This window comes from Aquarana catesbeiana, linkage group LG08 (genome assembly GCF_042186555.1).
Source record: "Aquarana catesbeiana isolate 2022-GZ linkage group LG08, ASM4218655v1, whole genome shotgun sequence".
NCBI lineage: Eukaryota > Metazoa > Chordata > Amphibia > Anura > Ranidae > Aquarana > Aquarana catesbeiana.
This window is the reverse complement of record NC_133331.1, coordinates 270839173-270851295: the sequence shown is the minus strand read 5'-3', so window position 1 is coordinate 270851295 and position 12123 is coordinate 270839173.

The following is a 12123-nucleotide window of genomic DNA, read 5'->3' as shown; positions in this document are numbered from 1 at the left end:
GCTTAAAGCCTCTGACATTGGTGGTTCAGCCAACACATTCAGCTGGCTGATGCTATGCACAATTCTAATGATGTGCTGCTTTCCATTCTCCGCAGAATGGGGGTGCTCAGCACTTTAATAGGCTCTTTTCTTCTTTTATGATGGAGCGTGCACCATCAGACGGTACCACTTGTTCTCAGCTTAAAGCCTCTGACATTGGTGGTTCAGCCAAGACATTCAGCTGGCTGATGCTATGCACAGTTCTAATGAAGTGCTAGTTTACATTCTCCGCAGAATGGGGGTGCTCAGCACTTTAATAGGCTCTTTTCTTCTTTTATGTTTGAACATGCACCATCAGACGGGACCACTTGTTCTCAGCTTAAAGCATCTGAAAGGTGGTTCAGCCAACACATTCAGCTGGCTGATGCTATGCACAATTCTAATGATGTGCTGCTTTCCATTCTCCGCAGAATGGGGGTGCTCAGCACTTTAATAGGCTCTTTTCTTCTTTTATGTTTGAACGTGCACCATCAGACGGGACCACTTGTTCTCAGCTTAAAGCCTCTGACATTCGTGGTTCCGCCAAGACATTCAGCTGGCTGATGCTATGCACAGTTCTAATGAAGTGCTAGTTTACATTCTCCGCAGAATGGGGGTGCTCAGCACTTTAATAGGCTCTTTTCTTCTTTTATGCTCGAGCGTGCACCATCAGACGGGACCACTTGTTCTCAGCTTAAAGCCTCTGACATTGGTGTTTCAGCCAACACATTCAGCTGGCTGATGCTATGCACAATTCTAATGATGTGCTAGTTGACATTCTCCGCAGAATGGGGGTGCTCAGCACTTTAATAGGCTCTTTTCTTCTTTTATGTTTGAACGTGCACCATCAGACGGGACCACTTGTTCTCAGCTTAAAGCCTCTGACATTGGAGGTTCAGCCAACACATTCAGCTGGCTGATGCTATGCACAATTCTAATGATGTGCTGCTTTCCATTCTCCGCAGAATGGGGGTGCTCAGCACTTTAATAGGCTCTTTTCTTCTTTTATGTTTGAACGTGCACCATCAGACGGGACCACTTGTTCTCAGCTTAAAGCCTCTGACATTGGTGGTTCAGCCAACACATTCAGCTGGCTGATGCTATGCACAATTCTAATGATGTGCTGCTTTCCATTCTCCGCAGAATGGGGGTGCTCAGCACTTTAATAGGCTCTTTTCTTCTTTTATGATGGAGCGTGCACCATCAGACGGGACCACTTGTTCTCAGCTTAAAGCCTCTGACATTGGTGGTTCAGCCAACACATTCAGCTGGCTGATGCTATGCACAATTCTAATGATGTGCTGCTTTCCATTCTCCGCAGAATGGGGGTGCTCAGCACTTTAATAGGCTCTTTTCTTCTTTTATGATGGAGCGTGCACCATCAGACGGGACCACTTGTTCTCAGCTTAAAGCCTCTGACATTGGTGTTTCAGCCAACACATTCAGCTGGCTGATGCTATGCACAGTTCTAATGAAGTGCTAGTTGACATTCTCCGCAGAATGGGGGTGCTCAGCACTTTAATAGGCTCTTTTCTTCTTTTATGTTTGAACATGCACCATCAGACGGGACCACTTGTTCTCAGCTTAAAGCACCTGACATTGGTGGTTCAGCCAACACATTCAGCTGGCTGATGCTATGCACAATTCTAATGATGTGCTGCTTTCCATTCTCCGCAGAATGGGGGTGCTCAGCACTTTAATAGGCTCTTTTCTTCTTTTATGCTCGAGCGTGCACCATCAGACGGGACCACTTGTTCTCAGCTTAAAGCATCTGACATTGGTGGTTCAGCCAACACATTCAGCTGGCTGATGCTATGCACAATTCTAATGATGTGCTGCTTTCCATTCTCCGCAGAATGGGGGTGCTCAGCACTTTAATAGGCTCTTTTCTTCTTTTATGTTTGAACGTGCACCATCAGACGGGACCACTTGTTCTCAGCTTAAAGCCTCTGACATTGGTGGTTCAGCCAAGACATTCAGCTGGCTGATGCTATGCACAGTTCTAATGAAGTGCTAGTTTACATTCTCCGCAGAATGGGGGTGCTCAGCACTTTAATAGGCTCTTTTCTTCTTTTATGTTTGAACGTGCACCATCAGACGGGACCACTTGTTCTCAGCTTAAAGCCTCTGACATTGGTGGTTCAGCCAACACATTCAGCTGGCTGATGCTATGCACAATTCTAATAATGTGCTGCTTTCCATTCTCCGCAGAATGGGGGTGCTCAGCACTTTAATAGGCTCTTTTCTTCTTTTATGTTTGAACGTGCACCATCAGACGGGACCACTTGTTCTCAGCTTAAAGCCTCTGACATTGGTGTTTCAGCCAACACATTCAGCTGGCTGATGCTATGCACAGTTCTAATGAAGTGCTAGTTGACATTCTCCGCAGAATGGGGGTGCTCAGCACTTTAATAGGCTCTTTTCTTCTTTTATGTTTGAACATGCACCATCAGACGGGACCACTTGTTCTCAGCTTAAAGCCTCTGACATTGGTGTTTCAGCCAAGACATTCAGCTGGCTGATGCTATGCACAGTTCTAATGAAGTGCTAGTTTACATTCTCCGCAGAATGGGGGTGCTCAGCACTTTAATAGGCTCTTTTCTTCTTTTATGATGTAGCGTGCACCATCAGACGGGACCACTTGTTCTCAGCTTAAAGCCTCTGACATTGGTGGTTCAGCCAACACATTCAGCTGGCTGATGCTATGCACAATTCTAATGATGTGCTGCTTTCCATTCTCCGCAGAATGGGGGTGCTCAGCACTTTAATAGGCTCTTTTCTTCTTTTATGTTTGAACATGCACCATCAGACGGGACCACTTGTTCTCAGCTTAAAGCCTCTGACATTGGTGGTTCAGCCAACACATTCAGCTGGCTGATGCTATGCACAATTCTAATAACGTGCTGCTTTCCATTCTCCGCAGAATGGGGGTGCTCAGCACTTTAATAGGCTCTTTTCTTCTTTTATGTTTGAACGTGCACCATCAGACGGGACCACTTGTTCTCAGCTTAAAGCCTCTGACATTGGTGGTTCAGCCAACACATTCAGCTGGCTGATGCTATGCACAGTTCTAATGAAGTGCTAGTTTACATTCTCCGCAGAATGGGGGTGCTCAGCACTTTAATAGGCTCTTTTCTTCTTTTATGTTTGAACATGCACCATCAGACGGGACCACTTGTTCTCAGCTTAAAGCATCTGACATTGGTGGTTCAGCCAACACATTCAGCTGGCTGATGCTATGCACAATTCTAATGATGTGCTGCTTTCCATTCTCCGCAGAATGGGGGTGCTCAGCACTTTAATAGGCTCTTTTCTTCTTTTATGATGTAGCGTGCACCATCAGACGGGACCACTTGTTCTCAGCTTAAAGCCTCTGACATTGGTGGTTCAGCCAAGACATTCAGCTGGCTGATGCTATGCACAGTTCTAATGAAGTGCTAGTTTACATTCTCCGCAGAATGGGGGTGCTCAGCACTTTAATAGGCTCTTTTCTTCTTTTATGTTTGAACGTGCACCATCAGACGGGACCACTTGTTCTCAGCTTAAAGCCTCTGACATTGGTGGTTCAGCCAAGACATTCAGCTGGCTGATGCTATGCACAGTTCTAATGAAGTGCTAGTTTACATTCTCCGCAGAATGGGGGTGCTCAGCACTTTAATAGGCTCTTTTCTTCTTTTATGATGTAGCGTGCACCATCAGACGGGACCACTTGTTCTCAGCTTAAAGCCTCTGACATTGGTGGTTCAGCCAACACATTCAGCTGGCTGATGCTATGCACAATTCTAATGATGTGCTGCTTTCCATTCTCCGCAGAATGGGGGTGCTCAGCACTTTAATAGGCTCTTTTCTTCTTTTATGTTTGAACGTGCACCATCAGACGGGACCACTTGTTCTCAGCTTAAAGCCTCTGACATTGGTGGTTCAGCCAAGACATTCAGCTGGCTGATGCTATGCACAGTTCTAATGAAGTGCTAGTTTACATTCTCCGCAGAATGGGGGTGCTCAGCACTTTAATAGGCTCTTTTCTTCTTTTATGTTTGAACGTGCACCATCAGACGGGACCACTTGTTCTCAGCTTAAAGCCTCTGACATTGGTGTTTCAGCCAACACATTCAGCTGGCTGATGCTATGCACAGTTCTAATGAAGTGCTAGTTGACATTCTCCGCAGAATGGGGGTGCTCAGCACTTTAATAGGCTCTTTTCTTCTTTTATGTTTGAACATGCACCATCAGACGGGACCACTTGTTCTCAGCTTAAAGCCTCTGACATTGGTGGTTCAGCCAAGACATTCAGCTGGCTGATGCTATGCACAGTTCTAATGAAGTGCTAGTTTACATTCTCCGCAGAATGGGGGTGCTCAGCACTTTAATAGGCTCTTTTCTTCTTTTATGATGTAGCGTGCACCATCAGACGGGACCACTTGTTCTCAGCTTAAAGCCTCTGACATTGGTGGTTCAGCCAACACATTCAGCTGGCTGATGCTATGCACAATTCTAATGATGTGCTGCTTTCCATTCTCCGCAGAATGGGGGTGCTCAGCACTTTAATAGGCTCTTTTCTTCTTTTATGCTCGAGCGTGCACCATCAGACGGGACCACTTGTTCTCAGCTTAAAGCATCTGACATTGGTGGTTCAGCCAACACATTCAGCTGGCTGATGCTATGCACAGTTCTAATGATGTGCTGCTTTCCATTCTCCGCAGAATGGGGGTGCTCAGCACTTTAATAGGCTCTTTTCTTCTTTTATGATGTAGCGTGCACCATCAGACGGGACCACTTGTTCTCAGCTTAAAGCCTCTGACATTGGTGGTTCAGCCAACACATTCAGCTGGCTGATGCTATGCACAATTCTAATGATGTGCTGCTTTCCATTCTCCGCAGAATGGGGGTGCTCAGCACTTTAATAGGCTCTTTTCTTCTTTTATGTTTGAACGTGCACCATCAGACGGGACCACTTGTTCTCAGCTTAAAGCCTCTGACATTGGTGGTTCAGCCAACACATTCAGCTGGCTGATGCTATGCACAATTCTAATAACGTGCTGCTTTCCATTCTCCGCAGAATGGGGGTGCTCAGCACTTTAATAGGCTCGTTTCTTCTTTTATGTTTGAACGTGCACCATCAGACGGGACCACTTGTTCTCAGTTAAAGCCTCTGACATTGGTGGTTCAGCCAAGACATTCAGCTGGCTGATGCTATGCACAGTTCTAATGAAGTGCTAGTTTACATTCTCCGCAGAATGGGGGTGCTCAGCACTTTAATAGGCTCGTTTCTTCTTTTATGTTTGAACGTGCACCATCAGACGGGACCACTTGTTCTCAGCTTAAAGCCTCTGACATTGGTGGTTCAGCCAAGACATTCAGCTGGCTGATGCTATGCACAGTTCTAATGAAGTGCTAGTTTACATTCTCCGCAGAATGGGGGTGCTCAGCACTTTAATAGGCTCTTTTCTTCTTTTATGATGGAGCGTGCACCATCAGACGGGACCACTTGTTCTCAGCTTAAAGCATCTGACATTGGTGGTTCAGCCAAGACATTCAGCTGGCTGATGCTATGCACAGTTCTAATGAAGTGCTAGTTTACATTCTCCGCAGAATGGGGGTGCTCAGCACTTTAATAGGCTCGTTTCTTCTTTTATGTTTGAACGAGCACCATCAGACGGGACCACTTGTTCTCAGCTTAAAGCCTCTGACATTGGTGGTTCAGCCAACACATTCAGCTGGCTGATGCTATGCACAGTTCTAATGAAGTGCTAGTTTACATTCTCCGCAGAATGGGGGTGCTCAGCACTTTAATAGGCTCTTTTCTTCTTTTATGTTTGAACATGCACCATCAGACGGGACCACTTGTTCTCAGCTTAAAGCCTCTGACATTGGTGGTTCAGCCAAGACATTCAGCTGGCTGATGCTATGCACAGTTCTAATGAAGTGCTAGTTTACATTCTCCGCAGAATGGGGGTGCTCAGCACTTTAATAGGCTCTTTTCTTCTTTTATGTTTGAACGTGCACCATCAGACGGGACCACTTGTTCTCAGCTTAAAGCCTCTGACATTGGTGGTTCAGCCAACACATTCAGCTGGCTGATGCTATGCACAATTCTAATGATGTGCTGCTTTCCATTCTCCGCAGAATGGGGGTGCTCAGCACTTTAATAGGCTCTTTTCTTCTTTTATGTTTGAACATGCACCATCAGACGGAACCACTTGTTCTCAGCTTAAAGCCTCTGACATTGGTGGTTCAGCCAAGACATTCAGCTGGCTGATGCTATGCACAGTTCTAATGAAGTGCTAGTTTACATTCTCCGCAGAATGGGGGTGCTCAGCACTTTAATAGGCTCGTTTCTTCTTTTATGTTTGAACGAGCACCATCAGACGGGACCCCTTGTTCTCAGCTTAAAGCATCTGACATTGGTGGTTCAGCCAACACATTCAGCTGGCTGATGCTATGCACAGTTCTAATGAAGTGCTAGTTTACATTCTCCGCAGAATGGGGGTGCTCAGCACTTTAATAGGCTCTTTTCTTCTTTTATGTTTGAACATGCACCATCAGACGGGACCACTTGTTCTCAGCTTAAAGCCTCTGACATTGGTGGTTCAGCCAACACATTCAGCTGGCTGATGCTATGCACAATTCTAATGATGTGCTGCTTTCCATTCTCCGCAGAATGGGGGTGCTCAGCACTTTAATAGGCTCTTTTCTTCTTTTATGATGTAGCGTGCACCATCAGACGGGACCACTTGTTCTCAGCTTAAAGCCTCTGACATTGGTGGTTCAGCCAACACATTCAGCTGGCTGATGCTATGCACAATTCTAATGATGTGCTGCTTTCCATTCTCCGCAGAATGGGGGTGCTCAGCACTTTAATAGGCTCTTTTCTTCTTTTATGTTTGAACATGCACCATCAGACGGGACCCCTTGTTCTCAGCTTAAAGCATCTGACATTGGTGGTTCAGCCAACACATTCAGCTGGCTGATGCTATGCACAGTTCTAATGAAGTGCTAGTTTACATTCTCCGCAGAATGGGGGTGCTCAGCACTTTAATAGGCTCTTTTCTTCTTTTATGTTTGAACATGCACCATCAGACGGGACCACTTGTTCTCAGCTTAAAGCCTCTGACATTGGTGGTTCAGCCAAGACATTCAGCTGGCTGATGCTATGCACAGTTCTAATGAAGTGCTAGTTTACATTCTCCGCAGAATGGGGGTGCTCAGCACTTTAATAGGCTCGTTTCTTCTTTTATGTTTGAACGAGCACCATCAGACGGGACCCCTTGTTCTCAGCTTAAAGCATCTGACATTGGTGGTTCAGCCAAGACATTCAGCTGGCTGATGCTATGCACAGTTCTAATGAAGTGCTAGTTTACATTCTCCGCAGAATGGGGGTGCTCAGCACTTTAATAGGCTCTTTTCTTCTTTTATGATGTAGCGTGCACCATCAGACGGGACCACTTGTTCTCAGCTTAAAGCCTCTGACATTGGTGGTTCAGCCAAGACATTCAGCTGGCTGATGCTATGCACAGTTCTAATGAAGTGCTAGTTTACATTCTCCGCAGAATGGGGGTGCTCAGCACTTTAATAGGCTCTTTTCTTCTTTTATGTTTGAACGTGCACCATCAGACGGGACCACTTGTTCTCAGCTTAAAGCCTCTGACATTGGTGGTTCAGCCAAGACATTCAGCTGGCTGATGCTATGCACAGTTCTAATGAAGTGCTAGTTTACATTCTCCGCAGAATGGGGGTGCTCAGCACTTTAATAGGCTCTTTTCTTCTTTTATGATGTAGCGTGCACCATCAGACGGGACCACTTGTTCTCAGCTTAAAGCCTCTGACATTGGTGGTTCAGCCAACACATTCAGCTGGCTGATGCTATGCACAATTCTAATGATGTGCTGCTTTCCATTCTCCGCAGAATGGGGGTGCTCAGCACTTTAATAGGCTCTTTTCTTCTTTTATGTTTGAACGTGCACCATCAGACGGGACCACTTGTTCTCAGCTTAAAGCATCTGACATTGGTGGTTCAGCCAACACATTCAGCTGGCTGATGCTATGCACAGTTCTAATGAAGTGCTAGTTTACATTCTCCGCAGAATGGGGGTGCTCAGCACTTTAATAGGCTCTTTTCTTCTTTTATGTTTGAACGTGCACCATCAGACGGGACCACTTGTTCTCAGCTTAAAGCCTCTGACATTGGTGGTTCAGCCAAGACATTCAGCTGGCTGATGCTATGCACAGTTCTAATGAAGTGCTAGTTTACATTCTCCGCAGAATGGGGGTGCTCAGCACTTTAATAGGCTCTTTTCTTCTTTTATGATGTAGCGTGCACCATCAGACGGGACCACTTGTTCTCAGCTTAAAGCCTCTGACATTGGTGGTTCAGCCAACACATTCAGCTGGCTGATGCTATGCACAATTCTAATGATGTGCTGCTTTCCATTCTCCGCAGAATGGGGGTGCTCAGCACTTTAATAGGCTCTTTTCTTCTTTTATGTTTGAACGTGCACCATCAGACGGGACCACTTGTTCTCAGCTTAAAGCCTCTGACATTGGTGGTTCAGCCAACACATTCAGCTGGCTGATGCTATGCACAGTTCTAATGAAGTGCTAGTTTACATTCTCCGCAGAATGGGGGTGCTCAGCACTTTAATAGGCTCTTTTCTTCTTTTATGTTTGAACGTGCACCATCAGACGGGACCACTTGTTCTCAGCTTAAAGCATCTGACATTCGTGGTTCAGCCAACACATTCAGCTGGCTGATGCTATGCACAGTTCTAATGAAGTGCTAGTTTACATTCTCCGCAGAATGGGGGTGCTCAGCACTTTAATAGGCTCTTTTCTTCTTTTATGTTTGAACGTGCACCATCAGACGGGACCACTTGTTCTCAGCTTACAGCCTTAAATCGGCAGAGTCTCCATCCAATGACACTCTGCCGATGCAGGGTCATTTTCCCCATCCAATGACACACTGCCGATGCAGGGTCATTGTTTCCATATAATGACACACTGCCGATGCAGGGTCCATGTCTCCATCCAATGACACACTGCCGATGCAGGGTCATTGTCTCCATATAATGACACACTGCCGATGCAGGGTCATTGTTTCCATATAATGACACACTGCCGATGCAGGGTCCATGTCTCCATCCAATGACACACTGCCGATGCAGGGTCATTTTCCCCATCCAATGACACACTGCCGATGCAGGGTCATTTTCTCCATCCAATGACACACTGCCGATGCAGGGTCATTTTCTCCATCCAATGACAGTGCCGATGCAGGGTCATTTTCCCCATCCAATGACACACTGCCGATGCAGGGTCCATGTCTCCATCCAATGACACACTGCCGATGCAGGGTCCATGTCTCCATCCAATGACACACTGCCGATGCAGGGTCATTTTCCCCATCCAATGACACACTGCCGATGCAGGGTCCATGTCTCCATCCAATGACACACTGCCGATGCAGGGTCCATGTCTCCATCCAATGACACACTGCCGATGCAGGGTCATTTTCCCCATCCAATGACACACTGCCGATGCAGGGTCCATGTCTCCATCCAATGACACACTGCCGATGCAGGGTCATTTTCCCCATCCAATGACACACTGCCGATGCAGGGTCCATGTCTCCATCCAATGACACACTGCCGATGCAGGGTCCATGTCTCCATCCAATGACACACTGCCGATGCAGGGTCATTTTCTCCATCCAATGACACACTGCCGATGCAGGGTCCATGTCTCCATCCAATGACACACTGCCGATGCAGGGTCATTTTCCCCATCCAATGACACACTGCCGATGCAGGGTCCATGTCTCCATCCAATGACACACTGCCGATGCAGGGTCCATGTCTCCATCCAATGACACACTGCCGATGCAGGGTCATTTTCTCCATCCAATGACACACTGCCGATGCAGGGTCCATGTCTCCATCCAATGACACACTGCCGATGCAGGGTCATTTTCCCCATCCAATGACACACTGCCGATGCAGGGTCCATGTCTCCATCCAATGACACACTGCCGATGCAGGGTCCATGTCTCCATCCAATGACACACTGCCGATGCAGGGTCCATGTCTCCATCCAATGACACACTGCCGATGCAGGGTCATTTTCTCCATCCAATGACACACTGCCGATGCAGGGTCCATGTCTCCATCCAATGACACACTGCCGATGCAGGGTCATTTTCCCCATCCAATGACACACTGCCGATGCAGGGTCCATGTCTCCATCCAATGACACACTGCCGATGCAGGGTCATTTTCCCCATCCAATGACACACTGCCGATGCAGGGTCCATGTCTCCATCCAATGACACACTGCCGATGCAGGGTCCATGTCTCCATCCAATGACACACTGCCGATGCAGGGTCCATGTCTCCATCCAATGACACACTGCCGATGCAGGGTCATTTTCTCCATCCAATGACACACTGCCGATGCAGGGTCCATGTCTCCATCCAATGACACACTGCCGATGCAGGGTCATTTTCCCCATCCAATGACACACTGCCGATGCAGGGTCCATGTCTCCATCCAATGACACACTGCCGATGCAGGGTCCATGTCTCCATCCAATGACACACTGCCGATGCAGGGTCCATGTCTCCATCCAATGACACACTGCCGATGCAGGGTCATTTTCTCCATCCAATGACACACTGCCGATGCAGGGTCCATGTCTCCATCCAATGACACACTGCCGATGCAGGGTCATTTTCCCCATCCAATGACACACTGCCGATGCAGGGTCCATGTCTCCATCCAATGACACACTGCCGATGCAGGGTCATTTTCCCCATCCAATGACACACTGCCGATGCAGGGTCCATGTCTCCATCCAATGACACACTGCCGATGCAGGGTCCATGTCTCCATCCAATGACACACTGCCGATGCAGGGTCCATGTCTCCATCCAATGACACACTGCCGATGCAGGGTCATTTTCTCCATCCAATGACACACTGCCGATGCAGGGTCCATGTCTCCATCCAATGACACACTGCCGATGCAGGGTCATTTTCCCCATCCAATGACACACTGCCGATGCAGGGTCCATGTCTCCATCCAATGACACACTGCCGATGCAGGGTCCATGTCTCCATCCAATGACACACTGCCGATGCAGGGTCCATGTCTCCATCCAATGACACACTGCCGATGCAGGGTCATTTTCTCCATCCAATGACACACTGCCGATGCAGGGTCCATGTCTCCATCCAATGACACACTGCCGATGCAGGGTCATTTTCCCCATCCAATGACACACTGCCGATGCAGGGTCCATGTCTCCATCCAATGACACACTGCCGATGCAGGGTCCATGTCTCCATCCAATGACACACTGCCGATGCAGGGTCATTTTCTCCATCCAATGACACACTGCCGATGCAGGGTCATTTTCCCCATCCAATGACACACTGCCGATGCAGGGTCCATGTCTCCATCCAATGACACACTGCCGATGCAGGGTCATTTTCCCCATCCAATGACACACTGCCGATGCAGGGTCCATGTCTCCATCCAATGACACACTGCCGATGCAGGGTCATTTTCCCCATCCAATGACACACTGCCGATGCAGGGTCCATGTCTCCATCCAATGACACACTGCCGATGCAGGGTCCATGTCTCCATCCAATGACACAGTGCCGATGCAGGGTCATTGCTCTGGTCCTGAATCAGGTTGTATCTGGATATATGAGGGTCTGATAGAAAGAGAAGCTTTATATATATTTATATACAGATAGTGAGGTTTATATATATATACAGATAAAAGCAGAATTCAATTCACTGATCATTTACAAATATATGTCAATTAGAAGAAGCCCAATTCTTCCAGTAATGAATATACATCTACATACAATAATCCTCTAAGTCAGCCCTCAGAATATTCCACTTACATATTTGCGAGTGGAAAATAAGGACTGGCTGGGAGGAGGACGAGCACTCTGCCGATCCCCTTCAGTGTGCTATGGTTTCTCTCCACTAGGGGCACTGCAATCCTCCGTGGCGCTCCTCCCACTGCCCATCTGCAGACTGACGTCTCCTCAGCACAACACTCTTTTCATTCGTTCTGCGGTCAGCCAACCGGCGAC